General features: G+C 45.0%; 1 protein-coding gene across 1 annotated transcript in view; it reads right to left on the minus strand.

Moving 5' to 3' along the window:
- GIPC1 (GIPC PDZ domain containing family member 1) overlaps positions 1-18,076 on the minus strand; it is a 57,323-nt gene extending 39,247 nt beyond the window's left edge. Inside the window, exon 1 of the mRNA XM_082255604.1 lies at positions 17,945-18,076. The gene's annotated coding sequence lies outside the window, so the exon portion shown is untranslated. The remainder of the gene's footprint in view (positions 1-17,944) is intronic.
- Between the last annotated feature and the right edge of the window lie 2,270 nt (positions 18,077-20,346).

Here is a 20,346-nt window from a genome sequence, read left to right on the forward strand (position 1 = left end):
ATATATATATTATTTCTTTTTTTAGCATTAGCAAAGACTCTGGAGAATAAAATGGCGGTCGTTGCAATATTTTTTGCCACGCGGTATTTGCGCAGCGGTCTTTCAAACGCAATTTTTTTGGAAAAAAATAGATTTCACTGCATTTAAAAAAAACAAAGCAGTAAAGTTAGCCCACTTTTTTTCTATAATATGAATGATAATGTTACACCGAGTAAATAGATACCCAACATGTCATGCTCCAAAATTGCGCATGCTGATGGAATGGCGACAAACATTGGTACTTAAAAATCTCCATAGGCAACGTTTTAAAATTTTCTACAGGTTACCAGTTTAGAGTTACATTGTAGTTCTAGGGCTAGAATTATTTCTCTTACTCTAACGATCGCTGCGATACCTCATGTGTGGTTTGAACACCGTTTACATATGTGGGTTCGCTTCTGGGTGCGAAACTCGGAGGGACGGGTGCTATAATTTTTTTCTTTTTTTTCCTTTTTATTTTACCATTTATTTTTACACTGGCCCTTTAAAAAAAAAAAAAAAGTGATCACCTTTATTACCATTAGGAATGTAAACATCATTTGTAATAGAAATAAGCTGGTCCTCTTTAATGTGAGATCTGGGGTAAAAAAGATATCACCTCTACAATAAAAAAACAAAAACAAATGGGCCCTTTAAGGCCATTGGGAGAAAGGTCCTCCAAGGCCATAGAGTTGAGTGGGGGCCAGCTTGGCCTAATTCGACTTCCTGCCTAGGAGGGGAAAGGACCGTATCGTTTTCCCCTATACCGACGGCTCCAGTAAGCAGGGAAAACAACCGGGAAGTGGCAGGAGGGGGGGGGGGGGGGGCACCTCTTCCGCCGCCCATAAAAGTGATCCAGTGGCGAATCTGCCACTGGAACTATTATGAGAAAGAGGACCGCCCACCCAGTAACAAAAATACTGGGGTTATGGCAGCTATCTGCTGCCATAACCCCGGGATTTAACGTAAAAGTAGCGGCATATTACTGCGGCGGGCGGTACAGGAGGGGTTAATGTAACTTGAAAAGAATTACAAGTAGTGTTTGGAATTACATAACATGTAACTTTTATATGAGATTATAGTGGTTTAGAGCTTCTCTAACATTGAATATGACAATGCAAACTGTTTGCGCAAGAGGTTGCATGTCTGACCGGCTTTATAAAACCTTATTAAATGCTAAAGTCAGTGCCTGCCTCTGAAACCATTTGGTATCACTTGGATCCCTGCCACTGGACATTGTTTTCAAGCTGAAAGCATCTCTGCTTCTTGCTGACAGTGCCAAATACCTTAAAAGCTAGGTTTTGAAAAAGAAAGAAAGAAAGAAAAAGAAAAAGAAAAAGAAAGAAAGAAAAAAAGAAAAAGAAAAAGAAAGAAAAAGAAAAAGAAAGAAAGAAAAAAAGAAAAAGAAAAAGAAAAAGAAAAAGAGAAAAAGAAAAAAAGAAAAAGAAAGAAAAAAAGAAAAAGAAAGAAAAAAAGAAAAAGAAAGAAAAAAAGAAAAAGAAAGAAAAAAAGAAAAAGAAAGAAAAAAAGAAAAAGAAAGAAAAAAAGAAAAAGAAAGAAAGAAAGAAAGAAAGAAAGAAAGAAAGAAAAAAAGAAAAAGAAAGAAAGAAAGAAAGAAAAAGAAAGAAAAAAAAAAAAAAAAAGAAAAAGAAAGAAAAAGTAAGAAAGAAAGAAAGAAAGAAAAAAAAAAAAAAAAGAAAAAGAAAGAAAAAGTAAGAAAGAAAGAAAGAAAGAAAGAAAGAAAGAAACTAACACAGTGCTCCAGGTGCCTCTTGTGATATGCATGTCAGTCATCCCAAGACGCGCTTGGGGAATGGACATCAATCGCCTAGGCCAGTGGTTTCCAAACTGCGGCCCTGGGGCCAGATGCGGCCTTTTGCTTACTTTTATCTGGCCCTTGGGGCACTATTTAATCCACTGATACCAACAATGGGGCATAGTTCCCCCACCACTGACACCAATGAACTGGCACAAATCCTCCCAATGACACCAATGAACAGGCAAAATTTCTCCCAATGACGGGACACAATTCTTCCCAATGACATCAATGATGGGGCATCATTTCTCCCAATGACACCAACAATGGGGCCCAATGACACCAATGATGGGACACAATTCCTCCCACTGTCACCAAAGATGTTTTTTTCTCCACTGCTGTCGGCACCTTTTCTACTCCCAATGGCCACAGTCCTCAGCCCTCCTGAAAGACAGTAACCCAACCCTTTGTTCGGAAAGTTTGGGGACCCCTGGCCTAGGTGAATGTCAGAGGATGAAGCGTGGGCCGAAATCTTTTATAGTAAAAAGAGAAGTTAAAAAAAAAAAAAAAAAGTGGACCAATAACTGTGTTGCGAAGGGCAGGTGGGATGGAGAGGAGGAACGTGCAATGGAAATGTGAAGATCCATTTTAATGAGCAATTACCCTTGTAGAGCAGGGACTCCCCACTGTTTTGTTTTTTTGTCTTTCCATAAAGCAGTGGCTTCATTATTATCCGTTTTCCTTGATCTATCAGATTAGCTTTCTGCCAAACACAAAACCCTCTAAATCAGCCTCTTACCCTTTTCAAAACAGAGAAACCCTTATAAATTTCTGGTCTCGGGAAACCCCTGCAAAAAAATTTAAAATCTACAACTCATGACACATTGTGACAGTGGGAAGAATGCTCCTTATTCTTGTCATCATTGGGAAGAATTACCCCCTTCCAGATAGCTAAAAGGAACAATGGCGTCATTGGGAACTCATCTGAGAGCCAGAAATTGCCCATTGCTTAAGGAACCCCTAGCAACCTCAGGAGGAATCCTAAGGTTCCACGAAACCCTGGTTGAGAAACCCTGTTCTAAATAGACTCGGAGATCCTCCTTCCACAACTTGCTGTCTCGGTTTATACAATACACACACTATAAACTGGTTCAGACGACAGATTATAAAGTGACAAATGGATTAACCTGCAAAATAAACACTATTATATGGCACTATAGATTTTTGTAAGCAAACACAGCCTGAAACATCTACAGTTTTAGCTCAATAAAATCTATTCCCGTTAGCCTCTTTCCACCCAGATCTATTGCCAGGGTGACTACGGCACCTGTAACCAACACTCTGCTACAGTATAGCAGGTAATACATAACGTTTAAAGCAGAAATGTTAAAAAAGCTGCAATACTCACCCTTAATCTGGAGCAGTATTCCTTTCCACCACTAGATGCGAGTGTCTGTCAATCTACTTCCTCTGAGCCCAGGCAGTAATGGGCACGCCCCCTTGATGAATGTCATCATTGCAGCGCAGGGTCACGTCATTGCATAGGTGGTCTAACAGGCCCCCTGCTGAGTCAGAGCTAGAGCATTTTAGTCAGCAGGGGGCACGAGCTGTGCTGATTGCAGAATTATTGTGGTAATAACTGTAAAAATTTAGGATTTCCTATCACTTTCTCAGTGATAATGATCAGCAAGACAAACCAAGATGATGAATCCCCTTAGTAAGGGCACCAATAGCAATAAAAGTCTGATCAGGTTTTACACTCTATCCAAAACTAAAAAAAAACTATTTTGGACATTTACATTTCTGTTGGAAGGAGAGAAATGGCCCAGATGGGACTTTAATTGAAGTGGATGCATGAGTCGCAACATTGCGACTCATGCATCCACTTTAATTAAAGTCCCATCTGGGCCATTTCTCTCCTTCCTGCTTGATTTAGGGATGGAAGTGGATGTAATAGACAGTATCAGACCATTTCCCAGTTTCTTTACATTTCTGTTGGGTTTTTTCTTCCTGCCTGTGACCCCATTACGATAATGTTTTCTTTCATTTCTGTCTAAGACACCCAAAACCATGTAAGCTTCTCTTGATGTAATTTTACTGGTTGTGCTAACAAAAGCCATGTTTGAGCAAGGACATACACTATATTGTCAATAGTATTGGGACACCTGCCTTTACACACACATTAACTTTAATGGCATCCCAGTCTTAGTCCGTAGGGTTCAATATGGAGTTGGCCCACCCTTTGCAGCTATAACAGCTGCAACTTATCTAAAGTTTAGGAGTGTGTCTATGGGAATGTTTTACCATTCTTTCAGAAGCGCATTATCCCATATGGTCTAGCGGTTAGGATTCCTGGTTTTCACCCAGGCGGCCCGGGTTCGACTCCCGGTATGGGAAATGCATGAGATTTGACAATGTAATAGAGCAGCACGAAATGCCAGCAGAATGCTTGGATGTATAGGGAGAGGTATAAGCAGTAGAAAGAGAGAAGTGCTTATGCCGCTGTACAGAACACTGGTGAGACCTCACTTGGAGTATTGTGCGCAGTACTGGAGGCCATATCTCCAGAAGGATATAGATACTCTAGAGAGAGTTCAGAGAAGAGCTACTAAACTAGTACATGGATTACAGGAAAAAACTTACCAGGAAAGGTTAAAGGACCTTAACATGTATAGCTTGGAAGAAAGAAGAGACAGAGGGGATATGATAGAAACTTTTAAATACATAAAGGGAATCAACTCGGTAAAGGAGGAGAGCATATTTAAAAGAAGAAAAACTACCACAAGAGGACACAGTTTTAAATTAGAAGGGCAAAGGTTTCAAAGTAATATGAGGAAGTATTACTTTACTGAGAGAGTAGTGGATGCATGGAATAACCTTCCTGCAGAAGTGGTAGCTGGAAATACAGTGAAGGAGTTTAAGCATGCATGGGATAGGCATAAGGCTATCCTTCATATAAGATAGGGCCAGGGACTATTCATAGGATTCAGATATATTGGGCAGACTAGATGGGCCAAATGGTTCTTATCTGCCGACACATTCTATGTTTCTATGTTTCTATGCATTTGTGAAGTCAGGCACTGATGTGGAGAAGAAGGTCTGGCTCACAGTCTCCGCTCTAATTCATCCCAAAGGTGTTCTATTGGGTTGAGGTCAGGACTCTGTGCAGGCCAGTCAAGTTCCTCCACCCCAAACTCATTCATCCATGTCTTTATGGTCCTTGCTTTGTTCACTGGTGTGCAGTCATGTTGAACAGGAAGGGCCATCCCCAAACTGTTTTTCCAAAGTTGGGAGAATGAAATAGTCCAAAATGTCTTGGTATGCTGACACCTTAATAGCTTCCTTCATTGAAAATAAAGGGCCAACCCGAACCCCTGAAAAACAATCCCACACCATAATCCCCCCTCCACCAAATGATTTGGACCAGTGCACAAAGCAAGGTCCATAAAGACATGGATGAGCGAGTTTGGGGTGCAGGAACTTGACTGGCCTGCACAGAGTCCTTACCTCAACCCGACAGAACACCTTTGAGATGAATTAGAGCGGAGACTATGAGCCCGGCCTTCTAGTCCAACATCAGTGCCTGACCTCACAAATGCGCTTCTGGAAGAATGGTCAAACATTTCCATAGAAATACTCCTAAACCTTGTGGACAGCCTTCCTAGAAGAGTTGAAGCGGTTATAGCTGCAAAGGGTGGGCCAACTCAATATTTAACCCTACGGACTAAGACTGGGGTGCGTTAAAGTTCATGTGCGTCTAAAGGCAGGTGTCCCAATACTTTTGGTAATCTAGTGTATGTCGGATGCGTGCCTTCCGATTTTGAGTTACCTACGACACCCCCACAAGGGACAAGAAGACAGACAGCAATAGAAAGATTATCAGAAGATTTAACAACCCTCACATAACTATGAACACTTTTTTTTGTCTGTGTCGCCATTCTAAATAACTAGAGAAAGGAAGCAATAGGAAATATGTCAAATCAAGGCATAACAAAAACAGCGGCTCCAAATCTTTCCAACTCTATCCAAAACAAATTAAACGTTTGTTTTTTTTTTGTTTTTTCCTTTTGATTAAGAGCCAGTTCACATAGGCACGACCCGACTTGCCGGGGCGACCTGTGAAGTCGCGGTGCACAGCTCGCACCGCGACCTCGGAGCGGCATGCACGGACTTCATATCATTGAAGTCAATGCAGGTCGCTCCGGGTCGCCCCAAAGTAGCTCAGGACCCTTTTTCTAAGTCAGAGCGACTTGTGTCGCTCCTATTAGAACAAGTCCTGTGCTAATCTATGGCAGGCGACCCGCGGCGACTTGTCAGGCGACCAGGTCGCCTGACAAGTCGCCCCAGTGTGAACCGGCTCTTAGTGAGAAGTACTAATGTTTAGACCATCTATTGGCAGATGGTCAAATTAAAATTGGACTTGTCCTGTGATGAAGATGTTTTGTAGCTTCTCCAAGCCCCTTCCTTAGTTCTAAACATGTTAGGAAAATCCCCCCGCATTTATATCCATACAGGTATCAGAATCTTTCATCCAATTACCATGGAAAGGCAGATGTTATTGTCCTAGAACAGGACGGGAGGTGTGAAAGTTGTGGAACCACCCTGCTCCAGTTACACAATGACATTCTTAGTGTCAGGATGGCTTCATAAATGTTAATCCTTTGATTTACATGGCAGAAAGTGAATTGTTGTCAAAACAGCAGGGTAGAGATGTTAAACACCATTATTTGTGGAAGGCAGATCTTGAAAGCCCCACCCTTGTTAAACTTTAGTAATTCCAGTTTGCTGTACACGGCTTCTTTTACACCTCTTGTGATCCAGTTGTCATTTGTCCAAAATGTGCACCTCATTGTCCCCAAAAGAATATCCCTCCTAGTGTATGAAATCTGCTGAGCGTTGACCTATAGAATTAGCCCCCCTAATCATTTGTAGGGAGGTTGACTTTTCCTCCCATCTACAGGGTTACAGTCCTCACTACACTGCACTGCATAATACCAGGTTACTTTACTTGTGTTTGGGTGTATTCACCTTAGTTGAATCAGATCACCAGAGGTCAACCTCCCGAGCCTGCAAACCAAACATGGAGGAAGGATCTAGAACCAGGTCTGTCGATCGCACGTCCTTGGACTATTCCCTGCTGCTGCCAGAGAGTTTCTGTACCAGGAAACTAGCTTCTTTAGCATGTAGATGGTTAAGGGTACCACGGAATCTCCCTCCAATAACCTCCTCCATTAATGCAGAATCAGAAACACACCTAGGTGTATGGACTGCTCCTCCATATTGAGAAGTAGACAGTTGGGAACACTGACCCTCCGAAGGCTGCAAATAAAAAGTACAGAGTGGCTAGAACGGAAGCACAAGGCTGTGTCCACATTAGGACCCAAAGTACCTTCTCGAGGTTAAAAGAATGCCAGCACCGCAACAATGTCCAACAATATCTGCATCTGGAGACCTGTCCAGGGAATGATCCCATGAGGTAGGAGAAACCACCTGTTTTGGGACTCAATGAAGATAAGATGAAGGTTCCAGAATTTGGAAGAAATATCCACCCCAGACATTGGATCACTAGATCAGGAACTACTTGTTCCTCATGGGTAAGTAGTTGTATCTGTTTAGAAACATGATCTACAACAGTAGAGGAAGAGTAGGTCTGGTGCAAGAGGAGTGCCTTGGCAAGGAGGTCACCTGCGACCAACAATTCTCCTGTAACCGCTGAGAAACGGGCAACCCCCCGACTCAGAGGCAAGAACAGGATGGCAGGAAAGATGTAGCTTTCCCTACCACAGAACCAATTTGGTATGAACAACCTGCAAATGATAAGAGCTGAGTTAAGCCCCGTACACACGTACTGATTGTCGGCCGTAAATATTCGGCCGACGACCGTTCGGCCGATTGTAGGCTTGTTAGTATGATGCTTCCGACAGCGCATTTTTGGCCGAACAGAATCTGTCGTGCAGACTTTAAAATTTTTGTTGGCCGTCACCAGAACGGCCGATTGTTCGCCAGTCAGTACAGATTTCGGCCGACAGACAGCAGATTAGCAAGACTGGGCATGCTCAGAAAAGAAAAAAGACAAGGAAAGTTAACCATCACATGACATCACTTCTGCAGTTGGCTGTTTTGTGCCGACAAAATTCGTGTGCAGTCTTTTGCAGTTTTCAGCAGACACGACAGCCCTGGACAAAAGACGGCCGATCGTTCGGCCGACGATCAGTACGTGTGTACGGGGCTTTAGACTTACCGGTAACTCCTTTTCTGAGAGTCTTCCAGGACAGCCCATGAGACCTAGGGCTCCTCCTACCAGGACAGGAAACACATTAAAATCCAATCAGATAAAAGGCGGGCCTCTGGTCCTCACACTTCAGTATTCTCGAGAACTGTAGGACATTCCTGTAAAACATATATATATATATAAATATACATAATACAAGACATCACCGGGTGGGAATCCGGCTGTCCTGGAAGACTCTCAGAAAATGAGTTACCGGTAAGCCTAACTCAGCTTTTCTCAAGTCGTCTTCCAGGACAGCCCATGAGACGATGAGCCAGAACTTACCAGTCTAGGGAGGGACTACTGCCTGGAGCACCATTCGACGAAATGCCCGCTCCTGAGAAGAGAGGAGGTCCAGGCGATAATGTCTAACAAAGGTCGAAAAGTTAGACCAGGTAGCTGCCTTACAGATCTGATCTGGTGAGGCACCAGCCCTTTCGGCCCAGGACGTGGACAAGGCCCTTGTTGAATGTGCGTTGACAAAAGATGGAGCAACATTTTTGGCTTTATAGGCTTCTGCAATAGCCTGCTTTATCCACCTAGCAATGGTGGCTTTAGAAGCTGTATTACCCATGTGTGTGCCAGAAAAAAGTACAAATAAGGTTTCACATTTCCTAAAGGTTTTAGTCACCTCCAGGTAAGCCAGAAGAACTCTTCCGATGTCCAAGAAACTAAAATTATTTTCTTTTTCATTATTTGGAAAACTACAAATGGTAGGTAGTACAATATCCTGTGATCTATGAAAGGAAGTGGCTACCTTTGGTAAAAACCCTGGATTGGTTTTTAACACTACTCTATCATCAAAAATCAAAAGGAAAGCCTCTCTTATCGAGAGGGCCTGCAATTCATTGACTCTTCGAGCTGACGTTACTGCAATCAGGAACGCAGTTTTCAGTGTGAGTAATTTCACCGTTAAATCCTTCAAAAGGCTCGAAAGGAACAGTCACTTAAGGCTAGAAGGACTAAAGATAAGTTCCAAGTTGGACATGATCTGACAGTTATTGGTTTTGATCGGGCGATTGCCCTGAAAAACCTTGCTATAACGGAATTTTCCCTAAGCGAGTATTGGAGAAAAATGCTAATGGCAGCAGCCTTCACTTTTAAGGTACTAAGGGAAAGACCCTTATCGGCACCCTCTTGAAAAAATTCCACAATAGACGGTATATCAGGGGAAAGTCTGTGATTTTCAGCCAGCCAGGAGTTACATTTCTTCCAAACTTTGGAGTATATTGCTCTCGTGACAGGCTTACGACAACTATCTAAAGGTCTTCACTACCTTGTCTGAGAACCCCTGGGAGCTTAGTATCTGCTCTTCAGATACCAGGCTGTCAACCTTAAGGATGCGATTTGAGGATGAGATACCGGACCCTGAGCCAACAGGTCCGGTCTCAAGGAAAGAGTTATTGGAGGCTTTGAGGTTAAAGACTGTAGGCCTTTAAACCACGGCCTCTTGGGCCAAAAGGGAGCAATTAGAATTAAATTGGTATCTTCTCTGAGAAATTTCCGAAGGACTTCCGAGATTAGCCTGACTGGGGGAAAGGCATAGCAAAGGTTGAATGACCAGGGATTTGCAAAGGCGTCGATCCCCAGAGACTGATCCCTTAGGTTCAGAGAAAAGAAAATCTATTTGTTTTGTTGTTTGCAAAGAGGTCCACCTCTGGTAGGCCCCACCTGGCCGAAACTTCTGCAAAATCTTTCGGGTTGAGGGACCAGTTGTCCCGACACCTTGTAGCGGCTGAGGTGGTCTGCTAAGCATTTCCGAGTCCCCTTCAGATAAAGTGCTGAAATGGGGACCAGATTCAGTTCAGCCCAAGAAAAAAATCTTCTGGGCTGTGAATTGCAATCTCCGACTTCGCGTACCCCCGTTTGTTGAGGTATGCTACCATTGCAATGTTGTCGGACCGAATCTGCAGATGACATTCCCCGATTTCTGCTTGAAAGACCTCTAAGGCTTTCTGTACTGCCATGAGCTCTTTTTGAGTCGATGATGTCTTTGCTTCTAGTGGGGACCATTCTCCCTGTGCTATTTTTCTCTGGAGATGGGCATCCCATCCAAAAGAGCTTGCATCTGTGGTTATCCTCTGTTACACCTGAATAACCCAGTCCAACCCCTTGGTGAGGTGGAGATCTCCACCATCATAGGGTTCTTTTTACCTTGGAGGGAATTTTTACCTTCATCTCCAAGGAATTTGGAGACCCGTCCCAGACTCTCAGTACGTACGTCAGTACGTACGTTAGCACTTAGCATTATGTTTCACTTCAATGCAAATCCTGAATCACGACGACACAATTATTTTATGGACACACGTGAGTATACCAATCAGCATACAAGACAATCTGTCAACACATGTAATCCCTTAACTAAAGAGACATTAATGTCAACCACAGCTGTCCAACAAATGACATTTGACTGTAGGAATGACACACCAAGGTGGACAGGAACACATAAGGAATCACAAGCAAGGACTCTTCCACCTCTACCTAGAGCTGAGGGCCCGTTCATATAGGCCGAAAAGAAAAAAGCAGGGATTCACTGTGTGGATAGTGGTCAGCTGAAGGGATTACAATGCTTGTCAGTATTGCTGGCTGTGCCCCGGTTTAGGAGATTCACCCTCTCCATATTTCCTGTTTACTGTGATCATTGAAAGTAAAAGAAAATCCCTCATTTTTAGTTGTCCCCAGAGAAGTAATAGCAGGGAAATCTTCCAATAGGGACAATAAATCTAGTGACATGGGGGTCCCCAAGGATTTCCCTAATTTACAGGAATTTCCTATCACTCCCTGTTTGGCTGTGAGACATGAAGTGAAAGGAAATCTCCGCAAAAAAAAAAAAAAAAAAAAAAAATCGCAAAAAAAATAATCAGGGGTTATAACCCTCCCTTGTTCTATCCAAAATAAAAGGTTTTGCCTATAGTTGTTCTACTTTAGGCACAATGCACAACTTTTTTCTTTCAACTTTAGTGAAATGTCAGAATGACATTTCAATCATTTCTATGCAATGTAGCTCTGCTGCAGTACGTAGAAATGGACAGTACACAACACCTTCAGTTCAGTTCCAGGCCCATTACCGATGAACGCATACAGTATGCATTTTTCCGCAATGCACTGCTCAGCACCTCAGCACTGCTATTGCAGTGTGAAAAAGGCACACAAAAATAACTCTGATGTCTGCACTAGCGGTGACTGGCATTGATCTGATGCAGGAAAACACCAGTCGTGGTACTTAAAGCGGTAGTATACTCCACTTTTTAACTTTTACCTACAGGTAAGCCTATAACAAGGCTTACCTGTAGGTAAAATTATTATATCCTAAACCTGCACAGTTTAGGAGATATTCACCCTGCATGCAGCCGCTGACACCAGTGGCGCATGCGCTCTGAAGGATCCGGCGTATCTTGCCGGACCTTCAGAGCTCCTTGCCAGAAAGTGAACTCCCGTGCACATACATGGGAGTGATGTCTTCACGGCTATGGCCACTCACAGTGCCGGAGGCGCCAAACCCGGAAGAGACGCTGAGGGAACATGTCAGCTGCCTCAGCGGTGTCCGGGCGACCATGTCGGGGCTTCATTCTAAGGTAAGTATTTCATAATGTGCCAGTATGTGATGCATACTAGCACAGTATGTCATTCTCCTGCAGCAACCTCTTTAATGTTAACAAGCTCTAAAACATTGCTGTTGGGTAATCTGACCCTTTACATTATTAACTGGGACATCATATGCAGGTTTACAGAGGGCGTGTTACCTTCCTTTCACACCAGGCTGATAGGTAAACACTTTTCAGCGAAAATGAGTCTAGTGTATGTGTGTTTAATATAGGTGGGTGGGTGTGTGTATGTACGAGTGTGCTAGTGTAGTTCTGGGTATGTAATGTATGGATGTATAAATGTATTGGGCTCATTTACAAAGGCAGCTGTGACTTGTGCTGGAACAGAAACTAGCTGCACCCTAATAAAAAAAGAGGCTAAGAAATTTTTTTATCTCAGCTGGAGCACAACCAATCAGCTTTAAAATTTTAATTTTCTAGGCTGTGCGTGTGTGTGGGGGGGGGGGGGGGGTGACAGTTGCAAGAACTTGCTTCAGACATTTTTTACCAATCGCCCCCAGTGTGTGCTAACAGACGTGGCCAGCGCCCTGTACAGATCAATACCCGATGCTGCCGCTGTTCATATGCATCCGCTCATTCATGTGGTTACATATCATTAGGTGCTCTGATTGGTCCTGGACCCTCACAATTTGTATTCAGGGATGGCAGCTCTGGCTGCAGCAAATTGCCCAGTTTGTATGCTGCTGTATCCAGAGCCAGGAATTAAAGGGCGAGTTCACCTTTACCAAAAAACATTCTATGCAGATGAGGGGTGTCTGTAGATAAAAACAAACCGTGCAGCTTTGAAAAAAGTTAAATGATGGCCTTGCTATGGCTATAAACCATTTACAAACAACCTGAAGCCTGGCCAAGAAACTCCCAATGATGGCATCGTCCCATCCTGCCTTGTTGCTAAGAGACTCCCAGCTGTTACTGCTCACCCCCCACCATCCCAGGTGTTACTGCTCACCCCCCACCATCCCAGGTGTTACTGCTCACCCCCCACCATCCCAGGTGTTACTGCTCACCCCCCACCATCACAGGTGTTACTGCTCACCCCCACCATCACAGGTGTTACTGCTCACCCCCCACCATCACAGGTGTTACTGCTCACCCCCACCATCACAGGTGTTACTGCTCACCCCCACCATCCCAGGTGTTACTGCTCACCCCCCACCATCCCAGGTGTTACTGCTCACCCCCCACCATCCCAGGTGTTACTGCTCACCCCCCACCATCCCAGGTGTTACTGCTCACCCCCCACCATCCCAGGTGTTACTGCTCACCCCCCACCATCCCAGGTGTTACTGCTCACCCCCCACCATCCCAGGTGTTACTGCTCACCCCCCACCATCCCAGGTGTTACTGCTCACCCCCCACCATCCCAGGTGTTACTGCTCACCCCCCACCATCACAGGTGTGAGATCCCAAACCCCTGCATGTGTCCACTATCTCCTCCATCGCAGATCTCTACTACAGGGGAGAGAATGGGCATGTGAGGTGGGGGTGGGGGGCTGAATCGGCTAAGAATGCCTAAGCAACCTCCTAGGAACAAGGCAGGAAAGGATGATGCCATCTCCGGGGGGTTTACAGCAGGGTTCCGGAGATACATAAATGGCCTACACTTATAGCAAGGGCATTATTTAACTTAAAGCGGAGTTCCAGCCATTTACTCACCTGTCCAACGGTCCAGCGATGCGGCCGCCCGAAGCCTCAATCCTCTCCCTCGGCATTACTGCTGTGGGCACCCGGCTGTTACAGTTTGCGGCTTCACAGCCGGGTACGCACTGCGCATGCGCGAGTTGCGCTGCGCGCCGTGATTGGCCGGCAATCTTCTGGGACCTCTGACGTGTCCCAGAAGATTGCAGGGAGGGAGGGGGAGAGGAGAACTTCCGCTCAGGGCGCCGCGGCGCTCCGAGCGGAAGTGGGAGCGGGTACATGTCAAAACTAGATACCCGCTCCCCCCCCAAAAAAATGACATGCCAAATGTGGCATGTCGGGGGGTCAGGACTCCCTAAAGCGGAAGTTCCACTTTTGGGTGGAACTCAGCTTTAAGTCAAAGCTGCACAATTTGTCCTAAATCTACAGATGACCCTTCCCTGCATAAGCAGCTTTTTTTTTGGTAAAGGTGAACCAACTCTTTGGGCTGGGTTTACACTGGTGGGATGTTAGACATTGCAGGCGATTTGCACCGCACTGCTGTGCAGATCACATGTGAGGTCTGTGCAAAATGAGATTGATACAGATTGTATGGATGAATTTACATCACATTCGCACCAAAATGGGTCAGGACCCTTTTTTTGGTCCGCACTGGAATCGGATCACATGGGATTTCTGCACCGTTTGGCAGTTTGCACTGCGATCTGGGAACTGGTCTGGGGGTGTCATTAACTTTGCATTGACACCCGCAGTGGTTTTCAGATGTCAGTGTGAACTGCTGGCAGGTGACATGCGATGGGGGAACCCACACTGGAATTGTGCTAGTTCCCGCATTGCATTTATGTGAACCGGGACTTATCACATCGAATCACAACAGTCTATTCACCCGTCTGATAGAGGCCTGAAGGAGAGTAAAATCTTCATACAACAAACTGTGTGAATGTTTCCTTCAATTATATGCAGAAGAAATAAGTACATAGCAATTCGATTTTCATATGATTGGATCATCGAAGGGAATATTCACATCATTTATCATTAGATGACAATTCTCAACTCCTTTACTTACATATATATATATATATATATATATATATATATATACACACACACACACACACACACACACACAATATATACATGTATATATGGGAAAATAATTATTTTAAATGATAGAGAAAGTCGATTCAACCCCCCCTCATGATCTTAATCCGTCATTTCCACAATTCATGTAACAGTGCAAAGCAGTTCTGTGTTCACAGCTGTCAAAGAGAAAAAAAAAAACAGCCAGGAAAGTTTATCACAACATTGCCCAGCGCTGAGAGATAAAAAGGGAAACATTGTATCATTTTGTTTTTTTTAGATCAAAGGGATGAACATAATACATATTTTTTTATCAGAGATCCTAGAGAATAAAATGGTGTCGTTGCAATATTTTATGTCACACTGTATTTGTGCAGTGATCTTTCAAACGCAATTTTTTGGGGAAAAAATACACTTCAATGAATTTAAAAAAAAAACTAAAAACAGTAAAGTTAGCCTAATTTTTTTGTATAATGTGAAAGATGTTAAGCCGAGAATGGAGATCTTTATTTTAAGCAAAAAAAAAAAAAAAATGCAATTCTCATTTTATCCAGACTCGTGGGAGCTCTAAGCCCCGGTTCACACTATAGCGCACTGCTCTGAAAATCCCATGCGATGTCGGTGCGATGCGAATTCAGCTGTACAGATTGTATGGCTGAATTCACATCAGATTCAGACACAACATGCACAGGACCCTTTTTTGGGTCGTCACCAGAATCGGATCGCATGGTGGTTCACACCTATGCGATCGGATTCATGTCCGAACTGTGATATGCAAACTGATCTGGGGGTGTCGTTAATTTTGTATTGACACCCCCAGCGATTCGCATATGGCAGTGTGAACTGCCTGTGATTTGAATGCGATGCGGGAACCCGCAGTGGATTTGCAGGGTTCCCGCATCGCAGATGTGTGAACCAAGCCTAATACAAATGTTTTAAATGGAGCTGCAGTTCAGTGAGAAAAATAGGTATTTGATCCCTTACCAACCAACAATAATTGTGGCTCCCACAGACTGGCTATAGTATGTGCTCATGGGGTACACAGATTAGTCCTGCCAATTTAGGGAAGTGCTGTGAACGACAACTCGTTATGTGTATAAAAAAGACATCTATCCACAGAATTTCTTACTTCAAAGGATGTTGGGGACAAGATTGTAGACCTGCACATGGCTGGAATAGGCTACAAGACCATCAGCAAGAAGCTTGGTGAAACGGAGACAACTGTTGGAGCGATTATTTGCAAATGGAAGAAATACAAAACAACCATCAATCGCCCTCAGTCTGGAGCTCCATGCAAGGTTTCGCCTCCTGGGGTTAGGATGATCATGAGAAAAGTGAGGGATCAGCCCAGAACTACACAGGAGAAGCTTGTGAATGATCTCAAGGCAGTTGGGATCACAGTCACCAAACAAACCATTGGTAACACAATACACCGCCATGGATTGAAATCCTGCAGTGCCCGCAAGGTCCCCCTCCTCAAGAAGGCACATCTACAGGGCCATCTGAAGTTTGCCAATCAACATCTAAATCAGGGCTTGACAAATTTGCTTAGAATCTGGGAGCCAGCTAAAACTGTTAGGATCCAGTTTTTTTAAATCAGCTGCCCAGCATCCAGAAGTCCATGTCTGGGGCATCGGGCAATATGCCTAGTGCAAAGCGAAAAAAGACTGAAACTTAAAAAAACAAATACAAAAACACTTTTGTTTTTGTTTGTTATTAGCTTTTTCAAATAAGTCGTCTTTTTTTTTTTCCTTTCACTGATGTGCACTGATGGGCACTGATAGGCGGTACTGATGGGCATTGATGAGGTGGTACTGATGGGCATTGATGAGGTGGTACGAATGGGCATTGATGAGGTGGTACGGACGGGCATTGATGAGGTGGTACGGACGGGCATTGATGAGGTGGTACAGATGGGCATTGATGAGGTGGTACTGATGGGCATTGATGAGGTGGTACTGATGGGCATTGATGAGGTGGTACTGATGGGCATTGATGAGGTGGTACGGATGGGCATTGATGAGGTGGTACGGATGGGCATTGATGAGGTGGTACGGATGGGCATTGATGAGGTGGTACGGATGGGCATTGATGAGGTGGTACGGATGGGCATTGATGAGGTGGTACTGATGGGCATTGATGAGGTGGTACTGATGGGCATTGATGAGGTGGTACTGATGGGCATTGATGAGATGGTACTGATGGGCATTGATGAGGTGGTACTGATGGGCATTGTTGAGGTGGTACGGATGGGCATTGATGAGGTGGTACGGATGGGCACTGATGAGGTGGTACTGATGGGCATTGATGAGGTGGTACGGATGGGCACTGATGAGGTGGTACTGATGGGCATTGATGAGGTGGTACTGATGGGCGCTTATAGGCGGTACTGGTGGGCATTGATGAGGCGGTACTGATGGGCATTGATGAGGTGGTACTGATGGGCATTGATGAGATGGTACTGATGGGCATTGATGAGGTGGTACTGATGGGCATTGTTGAGGTGGTACGGATGGGCATTGATGAGGTGGTACGGATGGGCACTGATGAGGTGGTACGGATGGGCACTGATGAGGTGGTACGGATGGGCACTGATGAGGTGGTACTGATGGGCATTGATGAGGTGGTACTGATGGGCGCTTATAGGCGGTACTGGTGGGCATTGATGAGGCGGTACTGATGGGCATTGATGAGGTGGTACTGATGGGCATTGATGAGATGGTACTGATGGGCATTGATGAGGTGGTACTGATGGGCATTGTTGAGGTGGTACGGATGGGCATTGATGAGGTGGTACGGATGGGCACTGATGAGGTGGTACTGATGGGCATTGATGAGGTGGTACGGATGGGCACTGATGAGGTGGTACTGATGGGCATTGATGAGGTGGTACTGATGGGCGCTTATAGGCGGTACTGGTGGGCATTGATGAGGCGGTACTGATGGGCATTGATGAGGTGGTACTGATGGGCATTGATGAGGTGGTACTGATGGGCAGCAATGAGAAGGCGCCAATGATCGGCACTGATAAAGGCAATACTGAGGAGGCTGATAAGCACTCATAGGCTGCACCTGATGGGCACTCCTGATGGGCACAGACAGGTGGCACCGATACGCGGCAGTCCCCGTCCACTCAACAGCAGTAAGGAATGGGTGACCGATCAAGCCTGCAACCTCAAACCCAGCTGTCAAACTGGGAAGAGGATTTTTTTTTTGTTAAAAGATTTTGAAAATAAGTAATTTTTTCTCCTTCACGGATGTGCTCTGATGAGTTGGTAGTAATAGGGCAACACTGATGATGAAATTATATATATATGAGAGTGTATGTATATATAAATGTATACAGCAGAGTATTATGAGTGAAGTGCCCCCCATACACTGTGTGTGTATATAGTTATGAGAGTGTATATATATATAAATGTATACAGCAGAGTATTATGAGTGTATTGGATCAGCCTGTGTCATACATGATCTCTCCATCACACAGAATACAGGGATGAAGGGTGCAGTAATCATTGCACTGTACACATAGAAGAACACACACTCCAGTCACACACACACCCCCCACTTCCTCACCCTCCGCAGGGAACACCGGAGAGATCCCACCGCTTCCGCCCGTCTCTGCTGCTTCCCGGTACCGCTTCCGGTTTCGGTGACTCTCCTCACATTAGTCAGTGTGGGCGTTCCCCCCAGAGGAAGCCTCTGCTGGCGACCGGCCAATCAGTAAAGCGGTTCGTGTTGAAGGAAGGCGTGTTTGGCACCGCCCACGGGGAGGTAATGGGCAGAACGGGGCGGTGTCGTTCAGCAATGGCTGGAGATAAGACGGGGCTGAAGCTGTTGCCATGGTGATTATGGAAGAGATGGGGGCGGAGCTGGTGTCGCCATCTTAGTGCCGATTAAAGAAAGACTCCTGAGAGGGAGGCGGCCTCTTGTTTGTCACCATTTTGATGTTTATTAGCAGTGAGATGTCATGTCTAGGTGAAGGGACAGTCCCTGGCTGTGGGCATGGATAGTAGGGAGGGAGTGTCCCCAGCAGAGATCACTGATCTGCAGCTTCAGCCATGAAGATTACAGTATGATATGGCCAGTCTATGTCTATGTATACACCAACCAGCTATAACTGTATATAACCCACCCCCATAACCCACTTAACACTGAGTGGCCCCCCCTTAGCTGCCATGACAGCCCTGACCCATTGTGGGATTGACACCACTACACCTGTGGGGGTACGCTGTGGTATCAGCAGAAGACCCCTATAAATACAAACAGTTGGGAGGTGCGGCCTTCATGGATCAGACTTATTTTTCCAGCACATTCCACACATATTTGCCCACATTCTCTAAAAATTTCTAGGAACACTTTTTTTTTGCCTATAGGAGGAGTATTATTTTAAATAGGGGCGGGACTTTTGTTTGTGGGAGTGGTCTAGAGGGAAAAAGAGAGAGAGAGCAAGAAGGAAAGAGAGAGAGAGAGAAAAAGAGCGAGAGAGAGAGAGAGAAAGAGAGAGAGCAAGAAGGAGAGAGAATGAGAAGGAGAGAGAGAGAGAGAAGGAAAGAGAGAGAAGGAAAGAGAGAGAAAGAGAGAGAAGGAACGAGAGAGAAGGAAAGAGAGAGAGAGAAGGAAAGAGAGAGAGAGAGAAGGAGAGAGAGAGAAGGAGAGAGAGAGGGAAAGAGAGAGAGAAAAGGAGAGAGAGAGAAGGAAAGAGAGAGAGAAAAGGAGAGAGAGAGAAGGAAAGAGAGAGAGAAAATGAGAGAGAGAGAAGGAAAGCGAGAGGGAGGGAAAGAGAGAGAGAGAGATAAAAGGAGAGAGAGAGGGGGAAAGAGAGAGATAAAAGGAGAGAGAGAGAGAGAAGGAAAGAGAGGGAGGGAAAGAGAGAGAGATGGGGAAAGAGAGAGATAAAAGGAGAGAAAGACGGAAAGAGAGAGAGAGAAGGAGAGAGAGAGAGAAGGAGAGAGAGAGAGAAAAGGAGAGAGAGAGAAGGAAAGAGAGAGAAGGAAAGAGAGAGAGAGAAGGAGAGAGAGAGAGAGCAGGAGAGAGAGAGAAGGGGAGAGAGAGAGAAGGAAGGAAAGAGAAAGAGAGAAAGAAGGTAAGAGAGCGAGCAGGAAAGAGAGAGAGAGAGAAGGAAAGAGAAGGAGAGAGGATGAGAGAGTGATAGAGAAGGAAAGAGAGAGAAGAACAAGAGAGAGAAGGAAAGAGAGAGTGGGAAAGAAAGAGGGGAGAGAAAGAAAGAGAGAGCAAAAAGTAAAGAGAGAGAGAAGGAGAGAGAAAGAAGAACGAGAAAGCGAGCCCGTGATGACACCGGGTGACATGGGTCTGAATTCCATGAATGTCCCAGGCCAAATCGGGACTGTTGGCAACCAAGCCCACAGATGTTTGATTGGATTGAGATCTGGAGAGTTTGAAGGCCAAGCCAACACCTCAAACTCGGGTTCCTCAAACCGTAATTTGCAGCTTCCTGCTGAAAGAGCCCACTGCCATCAGTGAATACCATTTCCATGAAAGGGTGTACTTAGTCAACAACAATGTTTAGGTAGGTGGTACGTGTCAATGAAACCTCCATATGAATGGTAAAACACAAGGGTTCCCAGCAGAACATTGCCCAACTAATCACACTACCTCCACCAGCTTCCTTTTTCCCATACTGCATTCTGGTGCCATCTCTTCCCCAGGTAAGCAACGCACACACCCCTGGCCATACACATGATGATCATACCAGGATCATACCAGGCAGGCCACCTTCCCCCATTGCTCTGTGGTCCAGTTCTGATACTCACGTGCCCATTATAGGTGATTTTGGCTGTGGACACGAGTCAGCATGGGCACCCTGATTGGCCTGCAGTAAGGCAACCCATACACATCAAACCACGATGCCTGTAAAGTTGTGGCTGATCAGTGTATATAACACAAAGCCATGATAGGATAAATGGTCATCATATAGGACCTGCTGTATCATACTGTCCTAGGTGTCAGCTCCTCCA

This window comes from Pelophylax lessonae, assembly GCF_965119305.1.
Source record: "Pelophylax lessonae genome assembly, chromosome: 4".
Taxonomy (NCBI): Eukaryota; Metazoa; Chordata; class Amphibia; order Anura; family Ranidae; genus Pelophylax; species Pelophylax lessonae.